The following is a 23,185-nucleotide window of genomic DNA, read 5'->3' as shown; positions in this document are numbered from 1 at the left end:
AAGTGTGAGAGGTCCGTCGTAGGCAAACATTGATGTGCATCTCTCCCGATTTTTGGTATCCAAGAAAACAGGAGGAATTTCTCGTTTATTCTTCTTTACAGTTCCAATTAATGTTATACTTTTTTTCCAGTAACTTGTTGGCTGTGGGTATAGACGTGAACCAATTGTCACATGTCAGGTTTCTGTTAAGACGTTACCAGGTGGGTGCAACAAAATATTGCGGCGAGGCATTCTTAACACCAGTCCACTTAAGTCGATTATTATGACCTTTTCCTTACAGAACTAATGGAGAATTTAGCACACGAACCAAGCGCCTACCTTCTTTATACCAGCCACGTCATTGCCAGGCACTAAATACTTTTCATCTCCTTCCACACTTTCTTAATAACCGTCTTCGTGAGATGCGACTTCAAAATGGTCCCGGAAATACTCGATAACACCGTCGGGCTCATCTTCTGAATCTTCTCCTATGATCAGCTCTTCGTCGTCAGAAACCAACAAAGCAGCTGCAATTTCATTACATTCATAACACATTATTAGTCCATGAATGTCTCGTTATTGGGCGCAGGCCCTGCCTATCAACACTGTACACTAACCATTATCACAAAGTAAAGTAAATCATGAATAATGTGTAAACTCACCAGAGAGATGTCAAAAAATAACTTCAGTAATTCAAGTATAACTGGAAGGATTAACTAACACTATTCCTGTTACTGGGGTACTGGGGTACCCCGGAACACCTATGGACGCGAATGCACTTGCCGGGCGGTCACGGCTTACTGACGTACTTATGCGCTAATTATCGAGAGTAGATTAGCTAGAGCGATTTTTGCAACAGTGCAATATTGTTAAAATTGTTGAAATTTTAAACACCAGGGGGGTACTCCAGTACCCCAGGTAGGGTTTAAGAGTTAACTGGGTTATGTAGGTTAGGTTAGGTTAGGTGAAAAAAAAAATTCATCTTTTCTAATGACTTTATATCACTTTTTAAAAGTGTGTTGAATTGTCACTGTGTTGAGTTATCATGGAACTGGGAATCATATAGTTTAACGTTCTTTGTCTATATTTATTTGTATGCTTAGGTACAAGTCCTTCTTTAAAGTTAAAACGAGTATTATGATTCTAGCCTGTTTATATATAAAATGTCATTTATGTGCTGAAATACAATTTCGTACGCACAGAATATCTCTCACTGAAAGAATTTTGAGACTGATAGAAGTATGGAATATGATGCCGTTATTTGTATAAATTTTTTTCTGCTAATAATTTATACAATGAATTTTGTACGGATTGAACATGGTCGATATTAGTTTTACAGGAAAATCCCCAAGCTGTTATTTCATACCTTATAACAGATTCAGCTAGAGATAAATAAATTATTCGAAGTGTGCAGATTGGAACAAAAAATTTTGTTTCCTTAAATAAGGTTGTCGATGGATACATTTAAGATTTTTTATCCATCACTCTTATTACAGCGTTTTGTGCCTTGGCTAACGGATCTAGTATAGTTTTGGCTGCACCAACCCAACTTAGTATGCCATACCTGATAATTGAATGGCAATAATTACAACAATATCAGGACTGCGTCTTTTGGATACTCCTTGTACCTAGATTCCACGCAGTTGGTAATACTTTATCAGAAATAGTAGATATGTTCAACTGCACGGAATCGAGTAACAATAAGGCTATAATAATATACCTCATAAATCAAAATAAATTTTATTTTTTATTATTATTTTGCATGTTTTATAATTTTTTTAACAAATTTTACCACTTTGATAATCTTCTACAAAATTATTATAAGTATATCATATGCTTGTTGAAGCCCGATAGGCGTGAAATATAAATAATTATTAATTGAATATAAATAGTGACAGGTAACGAATAATCTGATAATATATAAATCTTTCCTACTAACATTATTTTAGAGGAATGTTGCGTGTGCAATGATGAAGGACTACTCAATTCAATACCATTCAATGTATTGTTTCAAAAATTTTAAAAGAATGTAATTTTAATGCGTTTTTTTTAAAATAAGAAAGGAGAATTACATAAACATTAAAAACGGGTGTCAAATATGCTAGTAATAATAGACTTTTAAAGGCAGTTCATTGATGATAAATAAGTCGATATCTGAAATGATTCTGTTCAAAAGCAAGATAGCTTCCCCAACAGACATGACCATTGACTCTCTCGGAACTTCGCATTACACTGCACTATTGGACACTTTGACCCCCAGATTTCTACCTACCCCTCATACCTTTTTCCTTCCCAGAACATCTTCTTCTTACTTTCATAAAAAAGACTCTACCCACAGCATCCCCAAAGGTGGTATATGTGTACATGTAATGAAGGGAATTATTTTCGTCACTGCATTGTGAGCTAATGTAAAAAAAATCTCCAAAGAGTGTGATGCTGTATAAAAATGAACCCAACATTTCTTTCTTACACACCACAATATGAGTAATATCATTGATTGATCGGCAGAAAACAGACAAAAAAAACATAAATAAAAATTATAGTGGTTTTACTCCTGAGAAAATGATCCTGATGGGGTTTTCTCCGCATGTGTCAGTAAATGCCTTTTCAGATTAGGTTTAATAGAACAAATGTAACTGCACTTAGAACACGAGAACGGTTTTTCTTTTGAGTGCGTCAACATATGCCTCTTTAAACTGGTTTTATACGAACATTTAAAACTACATTCTAAACAAGAGAATACTTTATCTACCGAATGCGACGCCATATGTCTTTTTAAATGTGAATTATCAGAAAATGTGTAATTACAAACAGAACAAGAGAAAGGTTTCAATCCTGAGTGCTTTACCATGTGTTTTTTTAAATACATTTTATCAGAACATGTAAAATCACACTCGCAACAAGAGAATGGTTTTAAACTTGAGTGTGTTTGCATGTGTCTTTTTAAGTGTGCATTCTGTTTAAATGATAAATTACATTCTAAACAAGAGAAGGCTTTTATACCCGTATGCCGTAACATGTGTCTTTTAAAGTTGAACTTATCAAGGCAAGAAAAGTTACACTCTAAACAATGGTTTGGTTTAAGACCGGAGTGAGTCATTTTGTGCCTGTTTAAATTCTCTTTTCGCAAACAAGTGAAACTACATTCGGAACAAGAGAATGGTTTTGAATTAGAGTGAGATAGCAAGTGCATTTTATATCTAGATTGGTAATAGCACGTATAACTACACGCAGGACAAGCAATAAGTTTGAGATACCGCTTTTCTTCACCTTTCTGGTCAGTTGGGCGAGATTTCTTCGACAATTTTTCATTTTTCTTGGCTTGTTCTGTGAAAAAAAAACAATTAATCAATGCATTTTGAAAATTATTACTGTATGCTCCCAGCCGTTTGGAACCAGAGAAACAATGGGATCTCCAATTGGAGTATGTCGTGAGGCTGAAGGAGATGGGAGAGAGGAAAATGGGGAAGACAGATCTTAAACACGACTAAAACCATTTCAAGCTACGTTTCATCATTATGATAATCTTTCAACATAACGGCGATGGAAGTATCTACCACTCTAGAAAGTGCCGCAAATATGCTACGTACATATTTAATTTTTCAAATTGACAACACTAAATGCAAAACTATGATAAATGGGAAAAACAGTCTTAGTTTTTTGACATTGTGAAGATACAACAAATAAATCAACTATGAAAATTGGATTACTATGAATCTAAGACGAATTATTTTAATCACTAAAACCACCAAAACCAATGAATTGAAAATTCTACAAAATGACTATGACGACAAACTGACAAAACACAACACCATGCACGAGTCTAGTGGCCACTAAGTTGACACGTGTGCTGAGCCAAACAGCGCCTGGCGCGAGTGAAATTTTGGCGCCCCTTGTCAAAACCAGTAGCCGCCTAGGTGGGTAATAACTGTAATCATTATCATTGGGATGATTTGTATTTTTGGGTAGCACTGTTTTTTGTGTTAGTACTGTTTTTAGTAAGGTTTTATCAGCGGATTGGCTTCTTCGCAATTCAGCGCACGGAGTGGACTGCTTCAAATTCGCCCGCACAAGGCCGGCCTTGCCCGTGTGACTGATGACGACTATACTCTCGGTAAAAGAATTCCAAAGAAACAGGTACATTTGCAATTGATGCTCGCCATTTTAACAAACGTTAGCTATCCAGGGTTAAGCACGAAGGCATTAATAGATGTGTATATTCAAGACCCGTGTACCCTCCATCCTCTCCTCAAACAGGCCCACCTCACACCATCTCCAAAGAACACATGGGCTCCGAGGTAAAATACTTTGATCAAGGCCTCCTGTGTTCAGTTAACGTTAAAAAAACCTTCGAAAGCGGCGTCAGAAAAAATTTGGACTATTTAATTGGATGTTTAATGGTTTTAGGTTAACTTTGAGGATAGAATGGATAACTTTGAAGAGACACTTTACTTTTTCGGAACAAGTATAACTTTTTGTTTACACCGTACAACAATATAATCCCGATAAGTAATTTCCCCCCGACGGACTGAGATGTTCCTTTTAAAGAAGTTAAATGAAGAAGAGAGTAAATTATGGCATTACAATGTGTTTCATTAAGCTCAGTCTGTTGGGGGGAGAAAAAATGATCACCTGCCATGTATCTTAAAAAAAACCTAAACTATTTGAACTACAACTAAACTCAGGTTTAACCTAAGAAACAAAACTTTGGTTTGGATCTTAACCTAATTTCACAACAGGTGAGTATAAAATAATTTTCTTCGTACCTGCGATACGCTCAACACTGTCGGAGTAATCCTGGCATTCTTCCTTAACATCTGGGAGATCTATATCAACATCCTGATGTAAAGTTCCCTCTTCATCTGTACCTCGAGTCCCTGGTTCCGTCTTAATGGTCACACTGTCTGTGTCAGGGAGATTCATTGAACCAGACACTATAAGTTCGGGGGTTACTACTTGGACTACTTGGTGGCTGGAATCAACTCACTGAGGAATTCCTATAAAAATATAGTAGAATATATTATATTATATTAATTCGAGGTTGTGTGTACATAAATATTGTGCAACAGTTACAGGTCGATTAGCACACTCGGGCGGGAAGGGTAGTTCTACCTTTTGCGCAGGCGTCATTTCAATGGCAGAAAAGACGGAATTATTAGAGTAAACCTCCCAACTATATGTACATAATTATCGAATCATAATGCAAGTATTATTTTTATATTTATATGTGTGCCTTTCGTTTACATGGGTATTTCAACAAAAGGATAATATATTATTTGTTATTGTAATAATTCAATTCCTCAAATGAGGGTTTTTATGATCGTAAAACCGGATTCGAATGTTTATCTCTGTTTCGCCCCACTCAACTCCTATGTGCGAGCGAGCGAGAGATGTCGGATGTATTCAAAGAAAGCAGGAATGGGCAAATACCGATAGGCGGACCCTAATAAACATATTACAAGGTAAATTGAGTTGAATTTCAAATGATATTCCAATGGGTATGCTGATTTACCACGTAGAAATTTGTATTAAAATATTTAAATTATTTTTGAGATAAGGCGAAGTAAAACAAATTAAATAAATTCGGGCAGGACCTTTATTTTTGCCTGGAGGCAGCGTAGCGCCAAAGCAAAAAATACACGCCAGAAATGTGTTAGACAGAAATTGTGTGTACCAACAATATTACGTACGAAAATGTTAACAATTATCCTAGGCGAAGTTTGGAAGATTTTAGGATGACCAAAACTAAACTTACGTGCACACAAAACAGTGTGTTTTATAAAGAATATAAACTTTTTAATATCCACACGAAAGCCGTAAAGGAAGCCACAAGTCTCGACACTTTTCGTATGATATAATAATGTTGAATATTTGAAAAAATGCTTTGTTTACATACGAAGATTATTTTTAGTTAATTATAAATCAATTTATCAGTATTTTTGCTAATACTTCGTGTAACTGTTAGGTGAAATGGATACTTTTCTTATAGATGTAGATTTTTTTGCATAGTTATATCTCAATACCTAAATGTTCAAAAGTCGAAGAAAACAGCTGAAATGATTGCTTGATTTTAATTATTGAATGTATGTATTACAAAGTGAGTAATTTAACTAATATACGGACTATTATTGTATTCTATCAATAAATACGAGTAATGCTGAATAATTATTGACCTCTTTCTGTCTGTCAGTCTCAGCTGTCAGTTGGATTTAGTATTGCCAGTAATATATAAATAATTGAGGAGATAAATTATTTTTCAAACGTTCCTAACTTAACTAACTAACACGCTGTTGTCGCAGGGATAATCAGAAATGACGTACCGCCAAACAACTTGGTCTTGTGACACCCCTCATCCCTCATCACATTATCTGGTATACAAGTCACATGAAAATTTTGCGCACACGACGTTGATATCAGGTAGTCGGAGCGAAGTGTTTCAAATATCAAATAATAAGAGTAGGAACTATTTTAATTTCCGATTTTATGTCCGGGTTAAATCTTCTCCATAGGAAAAATTAAACCCTTCCACACACTTTTCCACAAATGATCATCTAGTGAATCTAGTCAATCAACATTATGCAAGTGCATTATATAGGCAAAATAAATACAAAACAATACAAGAACAACACGTCAACTCACCAAAGATCAAATGGGAAAATAATTTACCGACTCCAGATATTTTCATATCAGAGGGTTTGGCTCGGCAGAACTCCTAACAGGGCCTATAAATCCTACTGATCCCTCAACATAAATATAAAAAATCTTTCGTAATCCTGCATGTATTTAAAATGACTGATTTTCGCATATTTATAAATAATTTTTTGATAGATCTAATACGCCTAAATTTTGAATGAGAAAGCTAGGTATAATGCCAGTAGCCGAAATAATGAATGGTAATATTTTTATAGTCTGAGAATGCCAAATTATTTTTATCTCATTTCCTAAATCTGTGTAATTTTTTTTTTTGCATTAACAGATTTTTGAATATTACAGGAATTTGGAATAGCGACATCAATGATATAAGTTATTTTTTTTAAATTATGACATGTAAAACTATATCGGGTTTATTATTACTAATCGTTCGGTCGGTTAGTATGGTTTTATCATAATATATTTTATTAAATTCATTTTCTAAAAATGAATTTGTTTCGTATTCATAATATGGTATTATACTACGGCAGTCAATCAAGTTATGTTTAATTACCAAACTTTGTTAAATTATTTTTAAATCTTGATTGTGCCTAAATGTATACAGAACATCCTGATATAATATGTTCTATAGTTTTCGGAAAAGCCAAAAATTTTCTACATAAATAATCAATTTGATTTGTACCTTTGATTAAATGCTTCCTATAATTTTTAGTAAATGACTCTATCCTGAATGGCAAGAATTTTTTTTATTTTTTATTTGGCTCCATTTAATATTTTATTACCCTTGCAATACCAATTCCAAATGACAGCTGTCAAAGCGTTTACAAAATTTGATTGTCGTGTTCGATGGAGTTGGTAATGGATTTGGTGTGCTTTTAAACTTTAAACTGTAATCAATTCATTCAATCTTGGAAATCAGTTAACGGTTTTATCATGTCGTATTGCTAATAATGTTACTTGGATTTACGATTTTCTTAACCTTAAACAGGTGTTTTCTATCTTCCGATCTTAACCTAGGGCCAAATTAAGTATTTGTTGAGGTAAATATCCAGAAAAAAGAGACTTGCCTTATACGCAGATTGAATTTTAAAAATACTTTAGTATTTCAGTTTACTAAAATGAAAAATATGCATTTTAGTAGCTATTCCGCCTAGAATACGGATAATCTGACGTCTTTCCTTCTCGCCGTGTTTTGACAATGCTATATGAACTAATTCGAGCTACAATCAAAAATTAAATAATTATCATATTAAAATAAGATTGATTTAATTTGTTTATTTTCTAACAAAACCAAAACTGAGAAACTGTTTTGAGAGGAAAAGAAAAACTAGTGTAAAAACTTTAACATTAATAACTGCCGCCAAGTGAACAATCGATATTAATTTTAAAGACATTCAAATAACCCATTTTGTGCATGTTTTTTAATCTTCCCGACGTAAGTAGTTGTTTCTTGTACTCATTTAGTTGAAATAAAAAAATTACGTATAAAAAAATGGGATAAATTTTCCTAGTAATCGGTACAATTTGAAAAAGACTTTTCTAATTTTGCACCTATTAATAGCTTAAAGCATTATTTGTAAACATTTTTGTGTTTACAATGCACCTAGTCCAAACCAGCCGTTCTCAAACTTTGTCGGTTACGGAACTTTAAAAAGCTGCTTTGATGTTGACGGAATCCTAGGTGTATCCCAATAATTTTATTGGCATTTTTTTAATACAATTTTTATTCCCGTTCCAATCAGTTGATCAGTGAGTTTTGTAAAATTTAAATTTAGATAAATCAATTTTTGCCAACGTTTTTACAATAGTTTATATTGGGGGCTTCACTAGTTTGAAATAGATACGTAAGTAAAGTAAGACGGACAAGATTAATTAGATTTTTTTGTGATTATTTTCTTTTTTTTCCAGTGGGGATTTTGTCTGTGGGAAAAGTTTGTGGGACTGTCTCATCCGCATCGGTGTATTTTTTTAGGCTGAAATAATTGTAATATGACCCGGAAAAAATCACCGCAGGATTGCTTGTGGGAGTGTTAACAAAGATATAATATGTTTTGTTTTAGGCATCCCTTTGTTAATTGATTCCAGCACCACGTGTTGTCTACCTGACAGCCCTAATAGTGTCGTGCGATGAATCTCGATGAAGACACAGGGAGTGTGAGTATCAAGTTAGAACCAGGAACTCAAGGAGGAGCAGATGGAGGAGAAATGTCACATCAAGATATAGATGTCAACCACATGGATATCAAAAAAGAATGCCTTGAGTACTCCGGCAGTGATGAGGGAGTGTCAGGTACGGAGGAAATTTTATAAATCGAACCAAGTTTTTAAAACTAACGCAATAGTCCAGTCTTATTCCGATTCGTAGGCGTTAGTGAACCCAGGGGTTCTAAGAAAAGAGGTTGGATGTACAATTTACTGAAAGCTTGTAAATGATTGTATAATTATAAATGATGTTTACCTGTGCAAAGGTTGTATGGTGATTAAAAGGATTCAACCGACTCAGACTGTAACGATTGGTTTATTGTGATAACTATTCAATCTATTTTATATTAACGCTACGCAAGAGAATCAGAAGAAAATATTTTTTCTTAGGACCTATGTCATATTTGGGGATTCTGGTTGAAGGGTCTTTTTGATGAAAGGAGGGAGGAAACACAGAGAGAATCGTAGAGATGACCCGTTCTTATGTGACAAATTTCAACTATGCATGTTTATTGGGCACGCGTTTGGCGTGTTTCCGACTACGCACCAGTGCCGAAGGGATCAATGACGCTAGTTCATTGAAGCAGTAGAACAAGGACAGCATACCTACCTGATGCCTGTGCTCTAAAGATTGCAATATGTTTGTTAAGAAAGGGGAATATATCAACGAAACGCCCGTTTCTGCGAACAGTCGAAGTTTTTTTCGAATATTTGGAGGTTCCAAATCAGAGGAAGCTGCCAAAATGTTCTTAAACTAAATCAAATTCTTCTGTAATACATACTCGACCAACTATCAGACACACTCACTGACCAATAGGATGCATGATCTGGGCAATAAGTATGGGGGTGCTATTGATTTATTTATTGACTCCATATATAGAATTAAGCATAATCTACACCAACACTTTGTCGAATCCTACAAATTAGAGTAGCGTTGGTAAAATAGATGATTTGTCTTATATGTAGTGTTGTTGTAATTTCTTTTTTACTTTATGTTACTCTTACGTTTTACTAACTTAACTTTTTTTTAAAATTATTTTTTAATATTTTTTCATTATATTTGTAATCACAATTATACAATTGTGTATTTTGTACCTTCTTTAAAATGGATTACATCTATTTACTGTCAGTATCTCCTGCATAATACAGATATTCTCCTGTGTACACTGCATCATGTATCACTTCTATGTAAAAAGCCTTTTTAGGCGTATATATATATAAATAAATAAATAAAATCAACAGTGAGGCGAACTTGCGATTTGTACAGGGTCAACAGTTGTGTACTATTGTATCTGCAGGCCCTGTACAGAACGCCCAGCTTCTGAGATGCTGACTTGACTTTGGCTTCGATAGAGCCCCCTTGCCCGAGCTGATAACTTAGAGTTACACCAACTATTGTCAGAAAAAAATCAGTTAATAGAACACTGAAAAGACGCTATTGCGCAGATGGGAATGTAACGGTTCCAGAAATAGAAGAGGTAACGCGGAGCAATTGTTGACTGGCTGTACCGATGAACGGAAATAATTCTAATTAATTAATTATACTGCGGCCTAATTTTATTTGTCACTTTTATTCAATTACTTTTTTTTAAATTTTCCACAGAAGCAGCTGCAAACACCGACAACATGTCAAGCGAATCTCGTCCAAAAAACACGAAAAACGCACCAAAACTGAAGAAAAATCTGACAGCCCTCACATGTCCAGGTTGCAGCTATACTTGCTACTACTTATCAAAACTAAAGCGGCACTTTCAAACACATACGGGGTCCAAACCATTCTCATGTTCTGAGTGCAGTTTTACATGTTCAGAGAAGTCGACTTTGAAAAGGCACGCTCTGACTCACTCTGGATTGAAACCATTCTCGTGTTCTAAGTGCAACTTTAGATGTTCTTGCAAGTCTAGTTTGCAAAGGCACATTCTGACGCATTCGGAAGTTAAACCATTCGCGTGTTCTGAATGCAGTTATTCATGTACTCGAAAATCTCGATATAATAGGCACATTATGACCCATTCGAGATAGGAACCACTCCCTTCAACCGAATGTATTTATGTACGTGTAAATAAATTTTATAAAAATCCCCCAATGTAATTTATATGTAATTCATGTGCAATTCATTGCTTTTCGGAGAGTAAAAATATTTGTTTCAACCATTCTTCTATACGTTATTTAATTCTCTTTTATATCCTTCTTGGTATATTACATTTTCCACACGTAAATTATGGTTCCATGACAAAACAAAACATATAGTTTGAGAGGCGGGGTAACCAACACTGACATAGGTCACCATAAAATATATAAATATATATAAAATAATATATATTCTCAGGCAAAATACAATAAGTAGTGAAAATCTGAAAGGATTTTATTCAACTTAGAGATGGTTTTAAAATATCCTGCAAGATGAAGATTCCCCCTTGATGTTAGTCAACCTCCAATTAGACGTACCTACCAGGAGAAGGATAGATGTACGTAATACAAATTGCAGATTTTTTTTAAAATTTACCTGTTCGTTTTTCTTTAATAAAATGTTATATTTTCTTAATACATCAATTTACTTGTAGCTAATTTTTGTATCGGGAGGGATCAATATTCATATACGTAGTTTCTTTATATAAATTGGTTTGAAATAACATTCATTACTCCATTTCACGAATTCGAACCGTCGCGTCGCTCCGATGTGTTTGTATGAATGAGCTTATCAAGACGAAAACCGCCCGACAGCAGGAACTTATGCCCACAGCCCCGTTCTGTCGGAAAAGCTGAAAATTCCCATGGCTGCTCTACAAACCTAGGCGAACATTACTTTTCTGCGCAGTGTCTTCCATTGCTTACCGGAATCGACCCACAGGATGTCGACTTAAAAGCTTGCTAACGCCCTTGATAGCCTATGCAACATTCTTCATCATTTCGTTTAAATTGTCGTCCGGTTGATACCGTTTGCTTGTATCTGAGATTCAATGTTTTTCCATAGGTAAAAATATAACTAGAAATAAATGTTGACTTACACACCCATCACTAATGTTGATGTTAGCTTTTATCTATGGTTAAACTATCTGACATATCGGTTTTGTCATCTCACGTATTTAGCTGCTCAGCATTTCCATCGGTAATATTTTTATCAATATTTTGTGCTAAATTAGTGTTCAAAACTTTGTTAAAATGACGACTCTACCATTTACTAATACTTTTCATCTGGCGTTTATCGAATTGAAGAAGAAATTTATATAGCAATCATTCCCATCTGTTTTATCAAACAATTTCAGGAATCCACAATATGTTCAGATTTGAGGTCTCAATGGATCATTCAAGTCTAGGAGAAGTTACCATAAAGGCGGAACCAGTGACCCTAAAAGAACAGAAGGTTAATGTTTCATACAACGAAATTGATATCGAGCTGCCAAACATCAAGGAAGAGTGTTTGGAACGCTCTGAAAAATCTAATCAATTGCAAGGTAAAATACTTTACCCAAAAACTTTTAGGATCGTTGGCCACGCGTAAAACGAAATATTTTTTTGAAAAGACGCTTTGATTCAACTTAAGGTATAATTATACAGAAAATTGGGACAAAAAACAACTTTGTATCAGTTAGATAACAATGAGAAGTAAGTATTCAGTTTACGGAAATGAAAAAGAGTGCATTTTAGTAGCGTTTTCGTAAAAAAACGGATAATTTTACTATTTTCTTCACTAAGCTAGTGAAGCTTTTAAGCTAGTTTTTCATTTATCTTTTTAATGAATTCCAAACCGTCAACCTTAGAACCTATTTTTAAGGTCATGGGTTAATATTTTTGTTTAAATAAGAGAAGGAAAAAAAACTAACCTTAAAACTTTGAGATCATCATCAACAATGGCGGCCAAGTAAAAATCGGTTTTAATTTTAACGAAATAACTATTAATTTGCATTATTTTCCTTTTCCGAAAACTAAAATACTTACTTCTCATTATTATCTAACTAATATAAGGTGTTTTCAAAACAAAATGTGTGTATAAAGCGTGTTCCCATTTTCTGTTATTTGCCCAAACAAAATTTTACTTCGCGGGGAATGGAAAATACTACACCTAAAATTACAATTACATAAAATGAAAATTTGCTTTTTTATGGAACAACCGCCATGCTGGCATTTCTTTTTTTAATTTTTTTTATTTATTTCTACACAATATTTACAGTGTTCAAATAATTATTTATATTTGTACATGATATATTTCAAACTTATAACTATAATATGTTGTGTGTAAGGTAAGTTTGAGAAGGTGAAACTGTATGTGAGTAATATTGTATGTTTCGTGAACACCTCACTAGGAGAACCTGTGCTGAGGTGTTTACGTGGTTATGTATAGGTGTGACAAGTATGTATGTGTTGTAGAAGAATTTTTTTTATTTTTTATAAGTTTTAATTTTAATTATTTTTTTTTGGTTTTTGTAAATTGAATATTCATAAAATTTTAATGGTTTTTGTAGATTGAATATTCATAATAAATATATAAATATATATTAACATATATGTAAGTGCATATGTTTGTATTGTAAGTGTGAGTATAGTGGGTAAATCTCGAAAAACGTGTTTATTTACTAAACACTTTTTATGGTTTAGTTATGTTTGGTTTGGAGTTATTATAAAAATAAAATATCTTGATTTTTGATCCAGGCTGTGACATGTTTTTTGTGAATGTCAGTTTTTCGGTATTTTCCTGAAATTTCGTATTAAATATACAATAGGTTTTTGGGCAAGTTTTTATATTAAAAATTATCTTAGAAATAATAACTATTTATTTTATGTTTAGTAAAAAATATCCTGAATACTGATGTAAGATGTAATGGTATGAATAATATGTACGGAGGTGATTGAAGGCACATCTGGCTGCAAGAAGGTTTATTGGGAACTGACCGGTTACAGACTTTGAGATATTGCGTTTACATATTACAGTATGGACAAAAATTATTGTATAACTTTAATATGACGGCTGTCCAATACATAAAAAATCTTAATTTTCTATCTTTTTGTGAATAATTAAAGAAACCCCAAAGTTTCGCAGTTTTGGCTTTAAACCAGTGACGGCTCATGACTTTTGTGTGTACTGGAGTGCTAATATTACAAAAATTGGCATTATTAATGTTGTAACTGAAAAAAATAAATTTATTCCATTTTTTGTTTGAAGATTTTCAGGAAATTTTAGTTTTTGCACGGATTTCCTGAAAATCTACATATAAAAAAGACGTTTTCAATTACAAAAACATCAATAATGCCATTTTTGTAATATTAACACTCTAGTACACCAAAAAGTCACGAACCACTACTGTTTAGAACACGGTGTAACCTCTATTACGACTACCATGATACGAGCACTGACCTAGAATGGTAGTCAAGAGATTTGAAATAAATTACATAATATTAGAAAAGAAAATACGATCTTAAAATTAAATTAGATTTTTTTTTTAAATACGATAAATAAAAACAGAATAAATAATACTGAAACTATTTTTTTTTTACAATTTTCAAAGTTTAAGATTTAATTTTACATTTTTTTAACGGGTAATGGTTAAATAGCATACAAGTTAATATATCTGCAAGAAATCAGAATAACAACAAAAATCTTGCTTTCATTTAGTTACTTAAGTTTATTTATAACTAATTTTACACAACTGCTTCGTATTTTTCAGTGCTGCGTGTAAAAATATTTTATGTGTATCTTTATTTTATGTGTATCTTACCAGACCTCTCTTTTCTATTGTACAGTAAAGGATTTTTTCATTCCAGTCTTAAGGCCTGGATTACATGAGGAAAGAAAAAGCAATGCTTGTAGCTCGATCTAACAAAGAATGAGTGAAATAAGGGTTACCCTTTTTGGCATGCCATTCGTCTTTTGTTTCTAATGTGGTAGCACTTCATATTTATTTATTTATTTATTTCACGCCTATTAAGGCTTTTACATACATATATATAAAAAATATTTACGAAATTATACATGAAAATAGTGCAGGAAACGACAGTTAAAACAATTGCAGAAAAATAAATATAAAGTCAAAATATCACTCAATTTGATTTGATCTACACAGAATGCAGGCACAACATATAAAAAATCCAAAATATTTTTTTCTATTTCAGTTGACAAAATTATTATATGTTAGTCAAATCAAATTAAATACCTTTATTCAAATATTCCACTACTCGATGAAAAAAAAAACTTCAATAGGGTATGCTTATATATTGAAATTGATGTACTAAATATATCAACAACATCTGAGTATTTGTTTCCTAGCTGTTGAATCCGTCGCATAGGAGTATGATATTGGGACGTTGACATAGAATTGCTACAATAATATGGTAGGTACTGTCTTGAAACCGACCTGCTTGGAGTATGAAAAGAGATTACATATAATAAATCAGGGGTATCAAACATTGAATTAATGATTTTATACAAACAGGTTAAATCGGAAATAATTCTGCGATCAGATAATTTTATTAAATTTAATGAACAAAGTAAGTTATCGTAATTTAGGTTTTCTCTAGGAATGCCCATTTTGAAATTTACATATCTTAAAAATTTATTTTGGATTCTTTCAATCGCATGTGAATGAACCTCATAATTTGGGGACCAAACCGTGGAATTGTATTCTACATGACTCCTTACTAGTGACATATATAATGTTTTTACAGTATTTACATTATTGAAATCACTAGATACCCTTAAAATAAATCCCAACATTTTCAAAGCTTTATTGGTTATTATTTCAATATGCTTGATAAAGTTAAGTTTCGTGTCAAACCAAATACCTAAGTCATTAATTTAATTTCCGAGACAGATACTAACGACATGTTGTTAATGGAATAATCAAAAAATATTGGATACTTTATTCGATGAAACCTCATAATTTGACATTTGCTTATGTTAAGTTGCAAGCGGTTATCACGACACCATATAATTAATCTTGACAAGTTATTTGACAATATATGGCAATCGTTAATGTTTCTGATTGCTTTAAATAATTTCAGGTCGTCTGCAAACATTAACACTTGAACATCATTGAAAATATACAATACATCATTGACAAATAATAAAAACAGGATTGGTCCTAAGTGTGATCCCTGGGGAACACCACTCGTAGCAGTGAATTTGTATGAAAATGTGCCATCAATTTTAACAGCCAGTAATCTGTCGGTCAAGTAACTATTAAACCACTTATATAGTGAACCACCTATACCGAATTTATGGAGTTTATTCAGCAATAACTCATGATTGACTTTATCGAACGCCTTGCTAAAATCGGTATAAATAGAGTCAACTTGACATTTACTAGACATGGAATCAGATATATAGTTTTGATAGGTTAACAAGTTAGTAAGGGTAGATTTTCCAGTAGAGAAACCATGTTGCTTAGGAGAAATGACGTGGTTTAATCGGAAAATAACTTTTTTAAGAAGAATTTTTTCAAAAACTTTAGGAATTGTTGATAAAAGGCACACCGGTCTGTAATTAATCACCTCGTGTTTATCGCCTTTTTTAAAAATAGGCGTAAGAAAGCTGAATTTCCATTTAGTAGGAAAACATCCTGTTCGTAAAGACTGATTAAACAGCAAATATAAAGGATACGCCAGATTGGTAGCACAATTATTCAAATATAAGACATTTTTAATTTCGTTATTCGATTTCAACATTTAGAGTGTAAATTCCCTCATCAAATACAAGAAACTTGTCTCCTTATGTAGAATGCGGAGAGGGTAGCCTAATTCCACATGTCCCATAAAGCATTTATAAAAAAATTAAAAAATTCTACATACACGAGTGGCATAAAATTTTTACAGTTATCTTTTTTTGTTCCAGGAAAAAAATTGATAATCAAAAATGATGAAATTATTCGCCGAAATCGGGATGGAAGCAAAAAAAATTCAAAATCCTTGACATGTTCTGAATGCACGGTAGAATTCCGTACTCAGTATAAGCTATTAGTTCATCAGCGTGTTCACAGCGGAGAAAAACCATTCTCGTGTTCAAGCTGCAGCTATTCGTGTTCTCAGAAGGCGTCTTTGACAATACACGAGCGCACTCACTCGGGAGAGAAACCTTTCTCATGTGTAAGCTGTGGTAAATCATACCCACGAAAAGCGTCGTTAACACTACACACTCGAACCCATACCGGAGAAAAACCATTCGCATGCTCTAAGTGCAGTTTTTCGTGTTCGCACAGATCGAACTTAAAAATGCACTTGAGAGCTCACAGCGGAGTAAAACCTTTCTCTTGTACAAGCTGCAAATATTCAGGTTTATCGAAGTCAGCTTTAACGGTTCACTTGAGAACTCATAGTGGAGAAAAACCGTTCTCCTGTTTCAAGTGTAACTATTCAAGTGCAACAAAGTCTACTTTAATTAAACATTTGCGGACCCACAGTGGAGAAAAACCATTCTCGTGTTCAAGTTGCAGCTATTCATGTGCACAGAACTCAAGCTTAACGAGACACTTGCGTTCTCATGTTGAAGTAAACGTGAACGAGTGATTTCGATAGGTTTCGCTAAATTAATTATGCATGCATATTACTCAAATGTTTTATTTTTATTTTTAACTAAAAAAAAAAATTAATAAAAGATTTTAATCACGAAGGACAAACTTACTCCGAGGCAACTCACACTTAGATCGGCCAAGTCTTGTTTGATGCGTTAAACGAACTGGCCCTGTAGCAAAAATTTGAGGGCAACGCACTGAATCCACATTCGTGGAATAACCTAAAGTTGGGGTCAGAAACTAGTTTTTATAATTACAAATAAAACTTAAATTTTAAGCGCCCCTTAGATTATATCATCACAAAACGACACTACAAGCACAAAAATCATAGTTGGGATATTATTGTTTTTTTCTAGAGTATGTCTTCACCGGACTGCAAAATCTGGATTTTGGTAAAGAGTGTGTTATCGTGTGATTCATAAAATGTGTTGTTTGAAAACACGAATAGCTGCATTCGGAACATGAAAATTTTTTCAAACTAGAATGCGCCGACATGTGCGCGACAAAATTCGATTTGTTAACACACGAAAAGTTACATTGAGAACATGAGAATTCCCCCAAATCGGAATGTACTGACATGTGCGTTTCTAAAGACGATTTATTAATACACCAATAGTTACATTGGGTACATGAGAATGCCCCCAAACCATAATGTGTCGACATGTGCGTGACAAAAGACATTTTTCTAACAAAAGAAGAACCACATTCGGAACATGTGAACAGTTTCTTGTGGAAAGAGTTGTACTCGCGTACGTGCTTCGTCTGCATGTGCATAATATAACTTGATTTCCGTAAACACAAATAGAAACACACGGAACATTCAAATGGTTTTAAATTGGAATGCGTAAATATGTGCCTAATCAAATTAGATTTAAGTACACACGAAAAGTTACAATTTGAACATGAAAACGGTTTTGTTCTGGAGTGTGTCAGAATGTGTTTCTTCAAATAAGACTTATAAGAACACACGTATTCGCATTCAGAACATTTGTAAGTTTTAACATTTTTTAACAGTTTTAACATTGTCGCAATTTTCGTTGCATCTTGTATTGTTTTTCCAGATATCGCTGAAGAACTGTCACCGGGTTCACTTTGACCTGTGAAGAAAATAATAAAACGAAATAAACTAAACGCATTATGTATAATTATTTAACCTTAGATCTAAGCATATGCTATAAATGTATAAATAAAGAAACAACAATCTGAAAAGGAAGCTAAACTACCATTTTTATGTGGCACCTCACACGAGCGCCCTTGTCTATAATGTTAAAATCAGGAGAGCTACATCGCCACTAGGTTGGGCAGCATTGTGAGGCCGGTTTAGGTAGGTGCTGTAGACAGGATTTACTAATGCGGATCTTGAAGAGGCCCGGATTATATGAAGGAGGAAAAAGAGATGCCGGTAGCTCGTTCCACATACGAGCCGAGCCGTCTTACATGAAAACGAGCCGAAAAACGGCCCGTTCTCACGAATCCAACATCATCTGTGAACGGGTGTTCCGCTTGTGTACATTGAGTTTCAGTGTTGCTAGCTCTTTAGAACAGGCTCCATTAAAACACCTGTAAAACAGACTCAGCATGCCCACATTGGGTCTGTGCATTAGAGATGGCAATCGATCTGTTAACAATCACACGGACCGCCCTCCTTCGCACAGAATGAAGTAGGTTTAATATGTATTATTTGACTCCAGCCAAGATGTGGCTCCCAAATTCAATTGGGGGACATACTTAAGATTTGTATGGGGTTTGCAGCTGGTTACTATTGAAGAATCTGTTAGTCATATACAAGACGCCCGTTTCTTGGAAGCCAGACCTCTTCGGTCTTCTATAGAGCCCTGATACTTGAGCTGGTCTGATATACTTACTCAAAGCATTTGAACGAAGTATTTACTGGGGAGGGTGCTTCCATCAAATTGCACCAGACAGTCATTGATCTTCCTCTTTGCCGAAATCACACATGTTTGGGTATTTGAGACATAGATACTGACCAGGTTGGCCTTCCGCTAGGCATGAACATTCTCGAGATGGTGGTCAACTTTTAGTATCAAAACTTCTCGAGCTTTTTTTTGTTTTTATATATTAACTCCACACAACAGGCCCTGAAGAAAATAATTTCCCTCAGGGCCTGTGTCATCTTTGAGGATGCTGTGTGGAGGGTCTTTTTGTGGAGAGGAAGGAGTGAACATGGTTCTTGAAGAGTCCCATGTTGTAGGAGGGAGGAAACACAGAGGCCGGCAGTTCGTTCCACAGCCGAGCTGTTGAACTTAAGAACGAATCGTAGAAGCGACCCGTTCTCATGTGACAAATGTCAACCGTTTACAAATGTTGGGCGCGCGTTTGACGTGTATCCCGACTACGCACCGGTGCCGAAGGGATCAATGACGCTAGTTCCTCAGAGTATCTTCCATTGTAATACCGATAGAACAAGGACAGCATACCTACCTGACGCCTGTGCTCTAAAGATTGCAGTCCGTTTGTTAAGATTGAGGAATCTATCAAACGGACCGCCCGTTTTTGCAGAGTCAAGGGTTTTTTTCAGTTATTTAGGGGCTCCGGACCAGAGATGGCTGCCGAATTCGACAGTAGGGCGCACTTGCGATTTGTACAGGGTCAGCAGATGTGTACTATTAAAGTATCTGCGGGCCCTGTACAGTACGCCCAGCTTCTGAGAGGCCAACTTTACTCTGGCTTCGATGGAGCCCCCATACCTGAGCTGGTCACTTATAGTTATACCAAGCATATCAATGGAAGGCCTGTTCGGAAGATTGCTTCCGTTGAAGGAGACTAGATTATCATTTGGATCCCTTTTAGACGTAATCAGACAGGATTGGGTCTTTGAAACATTAAATTCGACGAGATTATTTTTACCCCAGGAGGAAATACTCTCGAGATAACCGCCCATTCTCTGCTTCAAAGCCCTCCGAGCCGTTGGAGCTATTCGGATATCGTAAGTGGAAGAGGACTCTTCAAAAAGAAACCCCCGTGAACGGTGCTGTCGTCAGCGTAGCAATGAATTGGTGCACATTTAACGATATCGTTGACGAGCAACAAAAACAGCACAGATCCTTGTGGCATCCCCGCAATGATTTGGTGCGGAGAAGGAGAAGTACCGTCATCTACGGTTTTGAATTGTTCTTCCTTTGAAAAAGTCCACTATCCAACTATGCAGGGTTGGGTAGATCCCATACGATGGTAACTTCCGGTTTTTCTTATCTTATTATTAGTTTACTTTATCGTTCTTAAGTTCAACGGCTCGGCCGTGAAATGATTTGCCGGCCTGTGTTTCATCGATCCCATAACTTTGGTCAAAATATTTCCATCAGGTCTTCCAGTGTGGACTGTGGCAAACAATGAAGATTGTTCTATCGATCCTAAGTATTAATTTATTTTAATTTTATTCTAATATAAGATGGAATGATAACAAAAGAGAGTTTTAAACACCCAAAAACATAAGCGAGTAAAAAAAGATTCCACAAGCAATCTAAATTTTTGAGTGAGTTTATATAGAGGTCAATTGTGAAAGATAAAAACATGTTATTTTATAAATAAAACAGCGCCATCTGTTTGACGTAAAAGCAACAAGCGCTATTGTTTTTTATCTGAACAGACAGATTGAGCCACAGCAACGAGTGGCAGAATAAGCTAGTAAGAAAAGAATATCAATCGTACATGCTACCCTCTCTGAATACTGCAGGCATTCCTGCTTAATGTCTGGAAGATCTATATCTATATCCTGATGTGACAATACTCCTCCGTCTGTTCCTCGAGTCCCTGGTTCCGCCTTGATGGTCACACTGTCAGTATCAAGAAGATCCATAGCACGCGACACTAATATCTCTCAGTCAGGGATACAATTGCCGGCTGGAATTGTGGAACCAGCGCACAAATGGATACCTAGAAAAAAATATGTTAACAAAGTCTACGGGACACAAAGGTACATGAAAGAAATCAGCCCATAAGTCAGCCTATACAAACGTAACTTGAAAAGGTGTTTCATTTTATTGTAGGTTGCGTACAGAGCGGACTCGCGTGTTTCATAGTCGCACGACATAAAGGAACCTTGCCGAACACTGTTTCGTAGTATGCTAAAGAATGTGTTTTAAGAATTTCATATTAAAGATAAAATAATTATTTTTTCTTAGTTAGCAGTTGTTTAAATGAAATAAAAACATGCTTTTCTGGGAAAAGTTACTTTGTACGTTTAACCAAACTTCGTGGGAGTATTTTTAACTAAGTTTTAGCAGTGTTTCAACATTTTAAAGAATATTTAATGGTCTCTTTTGTTTGGGTCGGTCGAGCAATGATTTAAAAGAATAGAAGAAAGCCATTTCATTCGCTGTCGAATAAAATTAATGAAATCGTCTGATGCGTGGATGAATTAGGCATTATTTATTTACGGTACAGATTCTTTTAAATACACAAAATGAATAATTATGAAGTCTTTAATATAACCAAAATTTGTCAAAGGATAACATTTTTTACAGTTATCATTAGCTCCTCCAGCGTTTGAGGGTTATATATGACCGGGCATCCATATATTATGCGGAAATAATTAACTTTTTGACGTTAGAAAGAGAAATAATAATTCTTTCTAGTTTGCCTCAAATATTTATGCTAAATATATTAATAAAATCCTGAAAATAGCAAAAATTAATAATTCACATTTCGTGCCGACATCGTAACAATCGTTTGGACTTTAAAAATCATTTCTTATTATATGAACGAGATAATAGTGAAGGTAAAAAAATCGAGAAAAAAACAAATGTGTTTTCAAAATATCAAATTCTCTACATTTTTTTTATGATTGGAGTAAAAATGTAATTGGCGTTTCTGACAACATTTTTCACGTTCATATTAAAATTTTACTATTTAGAAATAGTAATGTTTATTTTAAGTGCATACACCAGAAAGATAATTTTATCTAGTTTCTAAAACAATATTTGTTTTTACGGAAAATTAAAAAAAAAATGTATATAGCGCATTTGAAATACGCAGAAAACACTGAACAAATTTGATGAAAGTACTAAAAGGTTAAATGTACCTACTTACTCCAATATTGTAATGCTTTTCTTGCTAATAGTGATTGGCCGATATCAGTGAATATAATAAGATTATGTATTTGTATGAAATGCGAGACCACGCGCCGTCAGTTTGAAATCGGTGTTCATACTATTAAACAAGACTGCTTCAGTTTTACCGGAACAGATGCGTGGAAGTACACGGTGCAATAAATAGCGTCAGTTCTATTTGATCTGTGTGCAAGCAATGAAAACGCATGTATGAAAGTAAAGACTGACAGACGTCAACAATAACGGAGCATATACAAGAATTAAATTGAATCCAAGGATATTCATCTTCCATTGTCTTTCAGAAATAGAATTATATTCATATTTAACTGATTTGTGAACCGCCGTTTTTATGAAAACTCACCTGAAGGGCGCCGTGAAAAGCAATTCTTATCCGAATGAACTTTTACTAATCCAATCTTTATGGTGTGCTAATAAATGTCATTCAGCGATAGATAAATAAAAATGTAGATGTATAAGCGCGAAGGATTTCTACGTAGGTACCTACATAATTTTGTATGCTAAAATATAACGAACGTTAGACGTTAAGAAATACCTTACTATACTAGTTGTATATTTTAGATTGATTATTGACAGCAATTGATTATTGACATCGATTGTATTAACATCAATATCCCCCATCCCTCTATGAATTTAATCAATTAATGAACATAGTTTTATCAGTATGGGCTGTTCCCATACTGATAAAACTATGCAATTTACATATATTTTAATGAGATTGGAGTGCGTAAATACTTACGTAAACGTCATATTTGACATTTGTTA

The 23,185-nt window shown here is 34.3% G+C and overlaps 2 long non-coding RNA genes across 4 annotated transcripts; one reads left to right on the top strand and one right to left on the bottom strand.

The window, feature by feature from the left end:
• Window positions 1–7,438: 7,438 nt before the first annotated feature.
• Window positions 7,439–10,954, top strand: LOC149416240 (uncharacterized). 2 transcript variants are annotated; one of them, XR_016303672.1, is made up of 3 exons: window positions 7,439–7,485; window positions 8,716–8,920; window positions 10,436–10,954. It is a non-coding gene; the product is annotated as an uncharacterized LOC149416240 (long non-coding RNA). The 2 variants fall into 2 exon arrangements; XR_016303671.1 differs by having other exon boundaries at window positions 7,465–7,670.
• Window positions 10,955–17,343: 6,389 nt separating this feature from the next.
• LOC149416239 (uncharacterized) lies at window positions 17,344–23,184 on the bottom strand. 2 transcript variants are annotated; one of them, XR_016303669.1, is made up of 3 exons: window positions 23,160–23,184; window positions 21,003–21,227; window positions 17,344–18,430 (listed from the first exon to the last, which is right to left on the bottom strand). It is a non-coding gene; the product is annotated as an uncharacterized LOC149416239 (long non-coding RNA). The 2 variants fall into 2 exon arrangements; XR_016303670.1 differs by lacking the exon at window positions 23,160–23,184 and adding an exon at window positions 22,764–22,915.
• Between the last annotated feature and the right edge of the window lies 1 nt (window position 23,185).

Source organism: Hesperophylax consimilis, chromosome 17, assembly GCF_061612785.1.
Source record: "Hesperophylax consimilis isolate HC1 chromosome 17, BYU_Hcon_1.0, whole genome shotgun sequence".
NCBI classification, from domain to species: Eukaryota; Metazoa; Arthropoda; class Insecta; order Trichoptera; family Limnephilidae; genus Hesperophylax; species Hesperophylax consimilis.
The sequence above is the reverse complement of the archived record's forward strand: the minus strand, read 5'-3'. Positions and strand labels throughout refer to the sequence as shown.